The sequence below is a fragment of the Oryctolagus cuniculus genome, chromosome 8 (genome assembly GCF_051225735.1).
Source record: "Oryctolagus cuniculus isolate XC-2025 breed Fujian yellow rabbit chromosome 8, ASM5122573v1, whole genome shotgun sequence".
Lineage (NCBI taxonomy): Eukaryota > Metazoa > Chordata > Mammalia > Lagomorpha > Leporidae > Oryctolagus > Oryctolagus cuniculus.
Window position 1 is genome coordinate 55,377,316 of NC_142874.1, and position 16,310 is coordinate 55,393,625.

Consider the following 16,310-nt stretch of genomic DNA (forward strand, 5'->3'; position numbering starts at 1 on the left):
TAGCATGAAAGCAGACAAATTATATGTAGCAAATGTGCATTGCTGTGTCTAAATAAATCTTTACTTACACAAACATTTGTAAATAAAAATCAGGTGGACTAGATGTAGCTCATTTTGATTCCTGGACTCAATGATGCCTATAAGCCTCTCTAGCTAGAAAATTCTCCAGATTCATATAGATCTGAGCCTTGTGGTATGGAGACATTTCTTTGGCTTTTCTCTGTTGAGGATGAGTATATAAAAAATGGCAATAGAAGTGGTCCTGGAGAGGCACCAGGAGGGATTCCCAGCAATGTTCTGATTGAAATCGCAATGGGAGGAAGCCATTAAAAAAGTTGGGGGATGGGGTGCCTGTAATCAGAGATGGGCACTGCTGTTTTAGTTGGAGATATGGCCATTAGCACAGCAGGAAGACAAGGAAGACAAGATGGGATAAGCTGGAAACACGGATTCCCCAGAGGCAGAATGCGAAACCATTCTTCTCAGAACAAAGTTTTTATGTAATTCCTTATGGAAGTCTTAGAATCTAAGGCATAGAATGAAGTTTTTCTTGCATCAACAAATCCTAACATAATCTTAATCACCTAATACAACCTAAACATATATTTAGAGTTCGGTGTTTGTATCTGTCTACCTATCAGTCATCTCCATTTGAAAAAGCTCTCATCTATTATTTTGATATACTTGAATATTGGATTTCTTCTCTCTTTTAAAAAAAGGTTTATTTATTTGAAAGAGTTACAGAGGGAGGGAGAGACAGAAAGAGAGAGATCTTCCATCTTCTGGTTTAGTCCCCAAATGGCTGCCATGGCCTAGGCTAGGCCAGGGAGGAGCCAGGAGTCAGGAGCTTCTTCTGACTCTCTCATATGAGTGGCAGGAGTCCAAGCACTTGGTCCATCTTTCACTGCTTTCCCAGGCACATAAGCAGGGAACTGGATCAGAAATGGAGCAGCAGGACTCAAACCAGTGCCCGTATGGGATGCTGGTATTATAGGTGGTGATTTAATCTGCTGTACCACAATGCCGGTTTTGAATACTGGGTTTTCTAAGACATCAGAATAAATGCACATTCATAGTACTCTTCCTGTTGTAAGTGACATTAAAAACCCTGCTCAAACTGACTTTATAAGATAATATACAGGAGCTGGCATTGTGGCACAGCTGGTTAGCCTGAAACTCCTGCATCCCATATGAGTGCTGGTTCAAGTCCCATTTACTCCATTTCCAATCTAGCTCTCTACTAATACACCTGGGAAAGCAATGGAGGATGGTCAAAATACTTGGGCCCCTATCACCTGTGGCCAACTCAGGTGGATGGAGTTCCAGGCCACTGGCTTTGGCCTGGCCCAGCCCTGGCCGTCGTGGCCATTTAAGGAGTGAATCTGTGGATGGAAGATTGAGTTTCTCTCTCTCTCTCTCTCTCTCTCTCTCTCTCTCTCTCACACACACACACACACACACACACTGGAGCTCTACTTTTCAAATGAATCTTTAAAAAATAAATGAAAAAAGGAAATATATAGTATTGGAATACAAAACAAGCCAAAGGAATGCTGGCTTCAGTTGGGGAGGGTCTGATGCAGAATTTAAATGACATTATCAGGGCTCAGTTTCTTTGTCCCTCATTTCTGCCTTTTTTTTTTTTTTTCATTTTGTTTAGCTTCATGTTCAGGCTGACTTCTTCCAGGCAAATAGGATGCTGTCTTGAGATTCATTCTTTATATTCATTCCTTAGATGACCAAATTCAGCTAAGGAGCAAGAACTTTTTTTCTCAAAAGCTCTAGCATAGTCCCCTCACAAATATTGTCTCTGACTGGGTTTCCTGCTCATTCCTAAACCAGTCTCTGTGACATCAGCCCAGTAGGGGTCAATGCATGGCTGAAAATGGTGGGGAGAGGTTCCCCAAGGTGGGTGGGTTGTATATGTCAGAAGGAGCTGGATGATTGTGGAGTAAAAAGCAGCAGTACAAAGATATTTCATAATTTTCAAAATACTTTAATGGAAACTCATTTGATTTTTACAATAATTTTATGGAAATGCATTTGTAGGTTGTTATTATTTCCATTTTCAGATGAGAACACTAAGGCCAAAATCACATGACATTCAAATTCACAGTTGGTGCAGGAGATTGTATTAATGTTCCTGACTACCGTCCAACATAGCTATTACCTCTCTCATATTGGACTATATGTCAACTAATGTCATCCAAATTGAATTACCATTTTGACCAGTCATATTATACTTTCTTACACTGATTTTATGGAAAACTTGGAGCTCTTTTGATTTTTCACATGATTTATATGAAACAAAATGTACCTAACATGTCGTAGGGCTATTCTTATTTCCTTAATATTAAATTTCTCCAGCCTGGCAAGAACTCTTGAGTCTTGTAGAATCCAAAATATTAACTGTCTCTCCCAGATTGGTACCATTTTCAAGTTTAATAAGCAGGACCCATGTCATTCCGAGTAACTGCTGAAAAGGTTGAACCATTGTATTATATATGTAAATTGGTTAATTACCCATTTTAATCTGGAATGAAGACTCAAGTTTTACGTTGCAGGACTCCATCTTGGCTTGTTTAACATTTTTATTACTAACATGGATGAAGTCTAGATCAATACATTCACAGCATGAATTACTTCCCTAGAGGAATAGGTCTTCTCATTGGACCTCTTACTTCACATTTTGAATATAAGCAGGATTTAATTGAAAACATCACCCTTTGGAATGAAATGCCAAATTATTGGCCTCCAGTCAGTGGTAGCTATGATTTTGTGAAACTCCTATATCATTTATCTTTGACAGAGTCAGGAAAATTACAATCAGCCAACTAATAGTGAATTCCTGCAATGACAATAAGAAAAGAAGCACAACAATCGTGCATTACAATCTGTGAAAATTCAGCCATAAATAAAGCAGACAATACATATTCCTCCAGGTAATTAGTTTCCTTTTTTTTTTTTTTGGATTACAAATGTGAAATTCTGTAACTCAAATGTGAGTGATACAAGGACTTGGTTAGGAGTGTGATCTGGGACTTCTTCTTTTTATTAGATTTACTTATTTATTTATTTGAAAGGCAGAGTTAGAGAGAGGAAGAGGCAGAGAAAAAGAGAGAGAGAGAGAGAGAGAGAGAGGTCTTCCATCTGCTATCTCAATACCCAAATGCCCCCAACTTCTGGAGTTGGGCCAGTCTGAAGCTAGGAGCCCTTGGGCCATCTTCCACTGCTTTCCCAGGCCATAGCAGAGAGCTGGATCGGAAGTGAAGCAGCTGGGACTCGAACTGGTGTCCATATGGGATGCTGGGACTGCAGGCTGCAGCTTTACCTGCTATGTCACAGCACCAGCCAATCTTGGACTTCTGATGTCCAGCCTCTAGATTCTTAGGCACGAGGGTGGTGGCGGTGCTGGGGGAATTTCAGTGAGGCTTGTAAGCCAACATACTCTCATTATAGTGCTTTGATTTGGGTTTAGCTCAAATAGCTTTAGGGGAAGATGAGAGATTTTTATGAATATTAGAGTCAATTATTATTACAGTTTTAACAGGATTGAGAAATATCACTATAGAATTTAATTGCTGTAAAAAGACTCCTTTGAAGGGTTGGTTTTGGCCATGGAACAGCCACGTTTGTCCAGCCCCTCTCTGTGAAGGTTTGTGGAGGGAGCCCTGGTTGCTTTCCTGCTGGCTGACAAAGTGGGACTTTCTGTGGGATGGACACGGTGAGTGTCTCCTCCCCCATGGTGACCTGAGCACAGCCATTCCTGTGTGTGTGTAGGTGTGTGTGTGTGTGTGTGTGTTTTCTTCTCCCATCTTTGCTTCTCACCCCACCCTTAGATCTTGTAGACATGGCACCACGACTTAGGCATTTCGTACAGAAACTTGGCTTTCAAGCCATAATGAATAGGTTTCAAAGAACGTGAATGAAAACCATTTGTTTCTTCCCTTTCCCATGAAGTGATTAGCCATGCAGTATGGCAAACAGCTACTATTTAAAAGCAGAAATATTGAGAGAGCAAATGTTCTTCCTGTCTTCCCAACTGCACTCAGAAAGCAGCAGCACGTTGCCTTAGTGTTCAGTGCTGTGGCCCCAGGCCCCCTCCAAGAGCCTCCCCTCTGCCCGCCCCTTCTTCCTGACACTCCTTCCCAGCTACAAGCACAGGTTATCAAGGTGATAATAAGCGAGAAAATGTTCCAGCCTTGTCTTAAGCCTCAGCTACATGGCACTGCTTAAACGAGGTTAAATGCCTGTGTGAACCTGTGTTTTTTATACCCCCCCCCCCCACCACCACCCTGACCTGCCACGGTCCATGCAGACCTAAGCCCGGCTGATCCAGTGTCGCCTCGCCCCCTCTCTGCAAGGGCCTTGCTTGTGCTGGATGATTGAGGTGGCCCCAGCCTCCCTAGCAGCTGCTGACTGGGACTTGGAAATTCAATCCTCTCCAGGTAATTCCTCAGCTTATAGAAAACTTCCAGCAATGAATTCTGAAATTGATGCCTCCCACTCAAGCAGGGTAATGACAGGGCTCCCTGGCATCCACAGACACCGAGCCCAGGATGGATAGGCAGCATCATCCCGTACGAAGCACTTTTAAAAGTAGGAGCACTGTGGCCTCACCTCCAGATTTCCAGCTATTTCTAGACCACCATCCTCAATCTTCTCTCTCTTCTGAGGTCTTCTGGGTGTTAAATGACCTAGGGCCAGCTGGGCCAGCCCCGGGCTGCAGGTGGCTTGGTCTTGCACACCAGAGACAGCAAAACTGTGCTTCCATCTTCCCTTGAGTGAGCTGCTCTGGTTGCTTAGAGTGGAACTTTGGTACTAAGTTTGGAGCTCAGATGACTTGGGAGGAAGGATGCGGGGTTACCATTTGATGTCTGTCACCGCCTACAAGCTGGTGGAGAGGGACATCCTTGGCAAAAGCAGGTGGGATCGCAGGCTTGGAGAAATTCCTTCCAGTGCAAGAAAGTTGTCTAGAGATTCTGCAGTCACCATCTGCCTTGAGACTCTTTGGATCATTATTCTCAAGCAGTAAGAATTTTCCCGTCTTTCCTTCCCCACCCGAAATGCTGCCCCTGTCCCCGTCGGCAGAGTCCTGATGGTGGCTACAGATGCTGCTCTGACAGTCCTGGGCTCCCTCTTGGGGACGGCTTTGTTGTGGGAGGATTTGAATGTCCTTGTTGTCTCCTAAAGCCTCAGTTCGAGTTTCAGGATGTGTTTTGGCAAGTGCAAAATCCAATAGTCATTGAACCCTCGATAATCTTTTATGCCCTGTAGAAGTATGTTTTTATTCATCCGTTTCTTCAGGAGGTAAGAAATAAAGCTGTTCCATTCTAGGCATAAATTAGCATTTATAACAATGCAGTGCAAAAAATGTAATTTAAATAGAACTGATTAGAATTTTGATAGGGCACCAAGGCACTTCTAAACGAATGCTGATCAGGTAATGAGTGGAACAAGTCATTTATTTCAGTGGTTCAGCTATCTGTTCAATGATTGGGTCACAGTTTCCCAAACATATACAGTGACTGTTCATTAATTATGCACTTCTCACTCAGTAATTGTCCAATTTAACTACAAACTGTGAGCTTATAGCCAAAGCCACAGAAGTCAGCAGAAGGAAAAAGTACAACCTAGATAAAAGTATATTTCTTTATTGTAATAACATTCACTTATTCAAGGACTCAAAGAGGGGGGAACTATTGTCAGACTTTGGCTTGATTTTGTCTTTGTGAATCTGATTTAAGTTGCTCCCTACTTGTTAAGCAGGGGGCATTTAAACTCCAAAGTGCATGGCTTTGCCAAAGGGGCTGGACCTGTTGGTATTAGGCCTGCCTTTGTAGGCCTGGCCTCACATTTGGATCATTGTGCAATGTGTTGTAAGTATGATAAATAATCCCCAGAATGCTGTCAATTCATCAAACCATGTGTTTTTCTCCAGGTGTATCATCCTGGAAAATGTTCCAAATCAATCTAACAGGTTAATTTGAAGGATTTTCTCCTTCCATGGGTTGGAGGTTTTCTTTCATTAAGATGATTCAGATGTTTCCCTCTTATTTAACAGTGTTGTCCAGCTTCTGGAAAATTCTCGACATGGTTTTTCCCCCCACTTCATCTCTAGCTTCAATGCTCTGTTTTGCTTATTGATGATCTCATCGGCAGTTTATTGGGTGTTTTCACATATGAAGGATTTTCAGGGATGTGACTCTATAAAGTGAGTCTTTCTTTGAATGAGCACCTAATGTCTGTGGCAGGTGAGAGAAAGGACTAAGGTATTGTCATGGGCTGCTGGGCTAATCCTTGGCACAGTGATTTGCATGAGTGACACTTGTCTTTATTTATGTTGCTGCCTGGAAAGAGAATACCTTCTGTCCTTTGGATAATGGCCAAGTTCTAAGCCAGCGTCCAAGGAAATGCTCAGGGGAGGGCTCTACATTGCTTATCACTACTGAGTTAACAATGTTGGGGATTAAACAAGGCCTGCATGCAGGCAGTGGCATAACAAATGTGTGTACAGAATTTCCTTCATGTTAAGAAACAACAACAAACATCTCGGGGAGAAGTCCTGGTTACCTATACCACTGTACCAACAAGGAATAAAAAAATGAAAGTTCATCATTGCTGGGAAAAGTCATGGTGTCCTAACCTTATTTTTGCAAGAATTTGACCATTATTTGAATACTTCATCTCTTCTAGCAGGTGTCAGGCCATTTTGTAGCTGAGTAAAACTAAGGGAGAAGAAGAGGACTGTCATACTCACAAAATAATTCTGAGGCCCCCCAAAAAATAAGAACTAAAGAAGTTTCTTTTCTTTTTTTTAAATTTATTTGACAGGTAGAGTTACAGACAGTGAGAGAGAGAGAGACAGAGAGAAAGGTCTTCCCTCCACTGGTTCACTCCCCAAATGGCTGATATGGCCGGCGCTGCGCCGATCTAAAGCTAGGAGTCAGGTGCTTCCTCCTGGTCTCCTACGTGGGTGCAGGGGCCCAAGCACCTGGGCCATCCTCCACTGCCTTCCTGGGCCACAATAGAAAGCTGGACTGGAAGAGGAGCAACCGAGACTAGAACCCGTTGCCCATATGGGATGCTGGCACCGCAGGCGGAGGATTAACCAAGTGAGCCACAGCGCCGGCCCCTAAAGCAATTTCTTTCTTTTTTTTTTTTTTTTAAGATTTTTTTTATTTATTTGAAAAGCAGAGTTACAGAGAGGCAGAGGCAGAGAGACAGAGGCAGAGAGAGAGAGAGAGAGAGAGATCTTCCATCTGGTTTAATCCCTAAATGGCTGCAATGGCAGGAACTGGGCTGATCCTAAACCAGGAGTTGGAAGCCAAGAGCTTCTTCCAGGTCTCCAATGTGGGTAGAGAGCCCAGCATTTGGGCCATCTTCCATTGCTTTCTCAGGCCCATTAGCAGGGAGCTGGATCAGAAGTTGAGCAGCCGGGATTTGAACCACTGCCCATATGGGATGCTGACAGTGTGGGTGCTGGCCCCAGTTTCTTTTTTCTTTCTTTTTTAAATTTGAGAACTGCAGGCTCATCCCTCTGCATGGGTAGGGTGATGGCGCTCTTTGACAAGAAGCACCAGAGACAAGTTTCGGTGAACATGTCTGTTTTATTAACAACCATGCACCACCCTTTTTTAAAGGGCAGACAGAGGGGCAAAGGGCAGGCAGAAGGGGCGTAGCTAATTCAGGGCAACACTAATTCTATAGGATAGAGCTGATAATGGTGCTGCTATGCTTCTCCAATCAGCTTGAAGGTCACATGGGCTACGGTAGCTTTCCTGATGGGCTTGGGCCACACCTGGGAGCAGTTTACTTGATTGGCAGGGATGGAGGAGAATGTACCTGGGGCTCCCGTCACCTGCCAGCAGCCAGGCTGCAGAGTCCCTCCTGGGAAGCATGGCATGCCATGCCCGCTCAACTTCCTGCATGGGGAGGGCAGGCAGCTCACAGGATCACACACAGAGAACAAGAGAGAGAGAGAGAGAGAGAGAGAGAGAGAGCGCATTTCCATCTGCTAGTTCACTCCCCAAATGCTTACAATGGCTGGTGACTTATGAAAGGAACCAGGAACTCAATCCACATCTCCCGTGTGGGAAGCAGGAACCCAATTACTTGAGCTACTACTGCTGTTTCCCGGGGTCTGCATTGGCTGGAAGCTGGAGCTGGAGTCAGAGTCAGAACCCAGGTATTACTTATGGGACTCAGGTAGGTATCCTGACCGGTGGCTTAACTGCTAAGCCAAAGCAATATAAATCACCTTTGCCTGTGTATATTCCTATGTCTCCCTTAAAATAAAGCAAAAAGGAATTAGTCATATATTAGAGATTGCCAATATTGTTTTGTACAGGGATATTGTTGGTTCTAATGGATTATGTTACTTAGAAATATGCTAAGAGGATTCACTACCTTGAAACAAACAAATGGCAGATGTATAAAATACTGTGCTTGGGGTAATTTATTTTCTCTGGCTATGTTAACTCTAGAGCAATTAGCTAGATTATTTCCCTAACGTGAACAATGACTATATTCATATGAAAACAATTAATTGAGCAATTGTTCTAGGATGAGGGTTTACTCTCATTTTTGCTTTTCCCCTCTCCTCATGTCACCTCCCTTTCCACACATGCCTGGCTCTCTCTGTGAGAGCAATTTCAGCAGCATAATGTCTATGCGAAGATGGTAAGCTTTCAAAAATCATAGCAAGGAGCTACGGCTGCACATTGATTCTCAGCAGATCTCCGCGTATCTTTGGGTTTTTATGCTGTGCTTACTTTACAATCACTGAGTTTCATGTTTGAACGTCTCCATTATTTTGGTGGGCATATTAGAGCTGATTGTTTCTCTCAGCAGCCTTCAACCGCCCCCTGCGAGACCTCCACCGTTTACCTTATCATAATATTGGAAAGCAATTTCTCTTGACTGCTGTGAACCAACGCCAGAAATCCAAAATGCTGCCACAGTCATTAAGTGATTTCCAATTAGTTAATTGGTTTCACAGGCTGCTTCTTTCTAAACTGCACCTTAAATGAAAAGCAGAACCATCCATTTTTGAGAAGGAAAAAAAATCCTCAGGCCCTTGGGGTTTTAAAATCCTAATGCATAGTACACTTTGGAAGAAAACTTCACTAAAAACACCAGTGCTAGAGAACAGAAAACGTGATCATTATCGCTGCAGAACCAGAATGGAGCCTGTCTTCTGGCTTTCCCAGATTGTATGGGCTTCAGTTTGCCCACTGTAAGATAGGCAGATCACCACAGAAAGTCACGGAACACTGATTCTCTTCTAGGGAAGCTTCTGGGCCTCTGGGTGGGTGCTGCAGGACCATTCGTGCTGGGCTGCTGTGGGCTGCAGTCTTAAACCTTGCTGAGTCTAGGGACTGGTTCTTCAAGAAGCTGTGGTTTGGAAAGGACATGGGCCGTGATTGTGCATAGAATGGGATGGGGAAGGCATTGAGAGGTTGATCTGGTCAGCATACCTGTTCCATAAAGATGAATCTTCAGGAATATCTGGTTTCCCCAAGGGTGACATTTACCCACCAGGGTAAAGGGAACAGACTAAATACCCAATAGGGTGGGGAGGTAAATAATACATTTACCCATACATCAGTCTTCTATTTTTCCTGATAGTGGGAAAAAGCTTACCTTTAACAGTTAGATGCATATGAAAATAAATGAAAATTTTGCTTTCTGTTAGACAAAAATGCTGTCAATCAAATCAGAAGCATCAGAGTGTGGTGGTTGAATGCAGAGGCTCTGGACATCCTGATAGCCACTTTCCAGCAATGTGACTTTGGGCAAGTTAATCGGCCTCCCTGTGCTTCTGTGTCCTGGGAAACTGGAGAATAATCTCACCCTTCCAGGGTAAATGGGTGGCTAAAATATATACATCCTTTAGAAACATTACTGACACATGGTCTGCTAAATAAAACTAATTTTATAATATGCCGCGTTTTGTAAGATTCACCTTCTGATGTCTCTTTTGGAACAAAGCTCTCATCCTAGGGTCAGTTACCTCTGAGAACCAATACTTGAACAGGGCAATGAGGAGACGGGGCTGTCCCAGCCTGCTGAGCAGTTCATTGGTTAGCCAGCTGTGCTCCCTGCCATCAGCTCTTTAAAATAATTTCTTTCCCCAACCTCACCTAGTGCTTGGTCTTTTTGTCAAGAGCAATGTTTATGTATAGAGGTGGGTTGGGGCCAGTGCTGTGGTGCAGTGGGTTAACGTCCTAGCCTGAAGCGCCGGCATCCCATGTGGGCGCCGGTTCGAGACCTGGCTGCTCTTCTTCCGATCCAGCTCTCTGCTGTGGCCTGGGAAAGCAGTAGAAGATGGTCCAAGTCTTTGGGCCCTGCACCCACATGGGAGACCCGGAAGAGGCTCCTGGCTCCTGGCTTCAGATTGGCGCAGCTCCAGTCATTGCGGCCAGTTGGGGAGTGAACCAGCAGATGGAAGACCTCTCTCTCTCTCTCTCTCTCTCTCTCTGCCTCTCCTCTCTCTGTGTAACTGACTTTCAAATAAATAAACAAATCTTTTTTTTTTTTTTAAAAGAAGTAGATTAAATTGGAAGGGGTTGGTTGCAGAGGTAGTGATTGGAATACTGGGTCAGAAAGAGGCAAAGAACTTCAGTGTGTATGTGTATATGAGAGAAAGAGAGAGAGAGAGAGAGAGAGAGATAAAGGATGAGACTAACAGAGAGAGATACAGAGAGAACAGTCATGTAGCAAATATTTTTATTTTTTAAGGATTTTATTTATTTTAGAGTTAGAGTTATTGACAGAGGGAGAGACAGAGAGAAAGGTCTTCCATCTGCTGGTTCACTCCCTAAATGGCTGTAATGGCAGGAGCTGGGCCAATCTGAAGCCAAGAGCCAGGAGCTTCTTTTGAGTTTCCTTGCAGGTACAAGTGCCCAAGCACTTGGGCCATCTTCTACTGCTTTCCCAGGCCACAGCAGAGAGCTGGATCAGAAGAGCAGCTGGGACATGAACCAGTGCCCATATGGAATGCCAGCGCTGCAGGTGGAGGCTTAGCCTACTACACCACAGCGCTGGCCCCGTGTAGCAAATCTTCAATCTGAGTGGGAGAACACGTATGAGAAAGCCAGCAGAGCGGTGAGAGGGAAATTGCAACCCAGAGTGGGATGAGGCAGGAGAAGGGAACAGAGGACAGAAAACCCCAACTCTGGCTCTGGTGCTCTCCTGTGTGCTTTAGAAGCAGTTGGTTCATCATTTCAGCAGCCCGGAGTCCTTTTGTAATGACTTTATGGATTAAAATTTAAAGCCAAATTAGATGTTTATGAAACAGAGCCCATACTGAATTGATAACAAGCTGTCAGGGTTGGCCTCACAGTGCTGCATGGCTGGAGCGCTGTGTCTCCCGGAGTGGTCCTGGTGCCATCCATAGAGGTGACACTTCAGCCACTCTTTCTCCTGGGTTATTCTTCTGAGGACAGCATTTGTGGAGGGAATGGGGGGGCATGAATAGTGCTTTTCTTTATAAATGTTATATGAGTACATGTTGGCTGATCTTCATAGAAACTGTGTTAGAAATGTGTTTGCTTTCTTTGTGTGTGCTTTTGAAAACCTTATTTTTAGGGTTCCTTATGTAAGCACTTCCATTCCAGAGAAAAACCACAGTTTGAGAAGTCCTAAGTCTGACATCTCATAATTAGAGATGATTTTTGGTGTTGTGTGCTTTGAAAGTGAAATGTTTTCAGGGAAGATGAGTTCCCCTGCCCCCTTGCACAGCAACTCCCTTGCTCACCACCTCATTATTTCAGAGAGGGAGAGTGTTTTCTTCCAGTTTTATAGAATAGAATGCTGTGTTTTCTGCTCATATATATACTTCTTAGAACAGAAACTGCTCTTTCAAGTTGTTAATCACTTTAGAGGAAGGAAGACATCAAAGGGAACCCTGCTTGGCCCTTTCTGAAGAGAGCAATACATTTTTCCTGTAATGAAGTCTATTGATAGATTTATTTCTGTGGTCCATGAAGATAATTAGGACTCAATAAATATTAAGTCAATCAGCCAAATACCCTCTCCCTGCCCTACAGGAACTTATGATCTATGGAATCAAGGGAAATAATAGGCGCCTTTATCTTTGTCATATTCTTTTGCCCTCTACACATGGGAAGCAAAGAGCTCAGGAATTCCTGTCCAGGGATCCTGAAGAGGCTTGGCCTGTTATGCACTTCAGTTCATTTACAAGGCAATAACAAGAATCCTTGGGGTTATTACCTGAGCATAATAGCACTTGTGAAATGGCTCCTCGTGAAAAGAGTGAATTCCTAAAAATAACTGAAAACTGTGGCTGGTGGTGACTTCTGCATGTCTCCTAGGATAAGGAGAGGGACGCAAGTACACGGGGATGAGACTTTGCCATCTGTTAATCACAGGGCTTGAAACCACAATTCAATTACATGGGATTCCAGGCTAATATTCCCTTTGTTGGGTGGCTTTTCCATTTCAGAAGGCAGCAGGATCCCGCCGTATAGTCGATGCATGTCTAAAAGCCCGAGTAAGTGGTGTGGTGCACATGGAATATTTTAGTCTCTGGATATTATTTATGTTGAGACAGGAGGAGTCTTGGGGGACTGGGGATGCATTAAATCCCGCACACTTAACTGATGAGCTTTTCCTTCTGAGAGGCTGCGTGTTACTGTCTGGGCTCCAGTGGCCCTGGATAAGCTCTCGGCTTCTTCCTGCCCCGCAGTAACCTGCTCTCCCTGCTTGGGATGCATTAGAAATAAACAAAATGCACTTGTATGAATCAATATTTAGCATTAAGCAGCTCCTGGGCTTAATGTCAGGGTCTCTGAGAGGAGAGGTTATCCTCTGGTTGCACTGGGGTTTGGGTGACAGGAAATTTAAGACTAAATGGGCTACATGTTTAATGCTTGGATGCATTTAGTCCTATGACTTTTACTTGGCTCTCAAGTCTTTACGAAGCTCCCTTGTCAACAGGAGGGAGGCTGATGTCCCCGGATAATGCCTCTCCTTTCTCCCTGCTTGGCCTCTCCTGACTTTTCCCTTCTATTTAGAATGCCCTTCCTTCTACCTGTAGAGGCCTAAACTCAACTTGCATTCTGCAGGAGCCAGTTACCATGCCACCTTGATCTTCCTTGACACCTTCTTTCGCTAATCTTGCATCCTCTTCAAAAGCAAACAAAACAAAACAAAACAAAAAAGTACCTGGAAAGCATCATAGTGTCATGGAAAAATGTTGGAAAAATGGATGAAATAGGTCTGAGTTTATATTCTTGGACTTACAGTTACTAGGTGTGTTTGCCTCTAAGACTGCCTGTTCACAGTTTGCCTTGTTTTTCCTCACTGTAAACAGGGATGATATCAATAGGGTTTTTAGAATAATCAGATGATGTTGCCAAGTACAGGGCCTGGCAGAGACTATTCGATAGATGTGAGTTCATCCATCCTTGCTAGTTCATTCTGCTGACTGTGATTATTAACCTTTGGGGACCACGGGTCTGTTTGAGAATCTGATGGAAACTATGGTTTCTGCTCCCAGAGGAAAAAAAAATACTTGTAAATGTTTGCGTCCCCTTTCAGGAACTCCAACGATCCCTATAGCCAAAACAAAACCCACTCAGAGTGTTTGCATCTCTAGGTTAGCCACCCTCCCCACAACAGCCAATTTGTGCAAAGCACCTGAAAAGGGGCCTGCCGCTTAAGACTGAACAAATACTAGTTAATCTGCTGGTTTCCTAAATTGCAATCAAAACATTCTTTATGCCCTGAGGAAATCTAGCTGCAATTCCCCCTTGTATTTAGTTTTGAGAAGCTGTCATGTACAAGTGACAGAAATACCTCTGAGCAGAGAGTCTGGTTCTTGACTGACATGTCTTCCAGCTGGCCTGCCATACCTTGTTTGAACACATTTGGCCTTTTAAAAAAATCTTCTCTTTCTTGTCGGACTCTACCCTGTAGTCCTGTGTGCTGCTCCCCAGCCAGGCGACATGTTCTGCTGACATCTCTGTCTTTGCTCCCTGTAAGGAATTTATAGCAATTATCCTTTGGTTGGTCCCCGTGTCTATATTTTGGCAGGCCGCCCTGCCTTCCATGTGGTAGCTGCTTTGCAGGCAATGCAGCTGGAGTCTGCCAAAACCTCATGCCACCCCTTGTCAGATGCTCTCTGGGTGCAAGGGTTCCCACTCTTACCCCTCCCCTTGTCATACCCACCCTTAGGCAGGGGAGTGCATAGTTCCCTTTGCATTATGAGTAAAACAACAAGGACGTGCAAGGATGGCGGTGATCCAGTTCATCTGAACAATGTTAGCAGTGAATCTGGATAACTCAGGCTCCTTGGAATGATTTTTGTGGCCTGCACTACCTGGATTGGTTTGTTTGGCTGTGTACAGCAAGTAAATGAACTGGATAATCGCCATGTTTCTATTCTACTCCATGCTGTGTTGCCTGTATCTCTGGAAACAAAAGTTTTCTCCAAGTCAAAGTCACTTCTCAAGAACAATTATGCCCCCTGGGGGCGAATGTCTTTGTCAATGTAACGCCAAGGTATGACTACAAAAATTGGCTGCAAGAGCACCTTTTCTCCATTTGACTTTCCTTAAATATGTTCACCGAAGACCAATGGGGACAACACAAACCTCTGGAAACAAAGGAGCAGAAAGCAACCCCAAATTGCTCCCCGACAACCACTCTCATTGATGTGGCCTATTCCAACTGTCTGGTTCAGGCTTTATTTAGCTATTCTATGGTGGTATTTTAAACGTCTGCATCAGTGAGCCCAAGAATGCCCTTGAGGACTGCTTCTCAAACTGGGATGTGTGGTCACATGGACTAGAGATATCGCTAAGATGCAGATTCTGATTCAGTGGGGTTGGGTGACATGTTGGCTGGTTCCTTCCCTAAATGCCTGCAAGTGCCAGGGCTGGGCCAGGCTGAAGCCAGGAGCCAGGAATTCCATCCAGGTCTCCCACAGGAATGGCAGGAAGCCAAGTACTTGAGCCATCATCTGCTGCCTCCTAGTGCATTAGCAGAAAGCTGGATGACAAGTGGATCCCAGGCACCCTGCTGCAGGCATCCCAAGTGGTGTTTTGACCCTCTGTACAACAGCATCCTCTCCAGATTCTGCATTTCTAACAATCTCTGGTGATACCATCATTTCTGGTTCATGGGCAAATCCCAGAGAAGTGAGATTGTAGCCATCTGTAAGATAACTGTACACAAAGATCAAACCAATTACAACACATGACCTCCCTCAGGCCCTCTACTTGGCCTGCTGTTTGTCATAACCCAACTTTATTTTCCTGCAGTAAATGTGAATGACAAGGTTCTGGTCTTGAGAGAAAAGCAAATAAATTTTAATGAAATCAAAACAGAATCCACCTAAATGCAAGATGTTGCCCACAAAGAAACCTCCTTTCCTGTAAGTCCTCGTTGGCTTCTCACTAGCTATTTAAAGTTCCAAGTAGAAAATTGTTCATCACTCAGAATTTAGAACAGCCTGGAAAAGTGCAAGGAATGTAAATTTTCTGAGTCTTAAGTACTGGGGGCAGCAAAGAGCAAATTTTTGGAGCTTGAATTCAAGATAAAAAAAATCTCTAATCACATCCATTCGTTCTTTTTTCTCATCCTATGAAATGTCATTGTTTGTTTTGTCTCTTAGAAATCACCTGAACTCTTTTCTGGAATGAATTGGGTGTATATTGGCAAATTATAAGTACATAAACATTCATTCTTCAACACTGAGTGCCAATGATGTATAAAAATTGTGGTACCCACTTCACTTCTAAGTTAATAATGCAAACCATTAACCACTGTGGGTTTCCATCTTCACATCTGAATAATGAAGGGCTGAACTGGATGACCCTGAGTGCCCTGATATTGTGTCGTTCTCAGAACTGGGAGAAGCTGGGGGCAATAAACACTCTGCCTGCATGTGGCTTTTTTCTGCCCAACACAAAGCCTTCTCTTTGCTCTTTCTCTTTCGGGGTGAAGCAGAGAAGGCGCACATCTTTTTCTGTGTGTTTTGTGGTCAGAGGGAGATAAGCGAGGAGAAGACCATGTTCCTGTAGAAACTTTGCTCTTTTTTTTTAGTGGAAACATAGTGCTAATAAAGAAAATACTCCATAGAATTCCTACATGTAATAGCAGGAAATGCAAGAAGGGCTAAAGCCTGCCTGCAGGCCTTCCCTTTGACCCTGGAGTGGGTCCAGAGATACCCTGGGTCTCTGGAAGATAGGAGGCGAACCATGGTCCTACAGTCAGCTCTGTAAAGTCCTAATTCCAACTCACTCCTCATTGATTCTGTGTAAATAGTGCTGAGGGTAGGA

At 43.9% G+C, this 16,310-nt stretch overlaps 1 long non-coding RNA gene across 6 annotated transcripts in view; it reads left to right on the plus strand.

Moving 5' to 3' along the window:
- Positions 1-7,739: 7,739 nt before the first annotated feature.
- The window catches only part of LOC149125024 (uncharacterized), a 161,171-nt gene continuing 152,600 nt past the window's right edge, over positions 7,740-16,310 (plus strand). For 2 of the 6 annotated variants that reach the window (XR_016212277.1, XR_016212276.1), the window contains exon 1: positions 7,740-8,208. This is a non-coding gene — a long non-coding RNA (uncharacterized LOC149125024). The remainder of the gene's footprint in view (positions 8,209-16,310) is intronic. The other 4 variants (XR_016212280.1, XR_016212279.1, XR_016212275.1 and 1 more) reach the window with 2 other exon arrangements.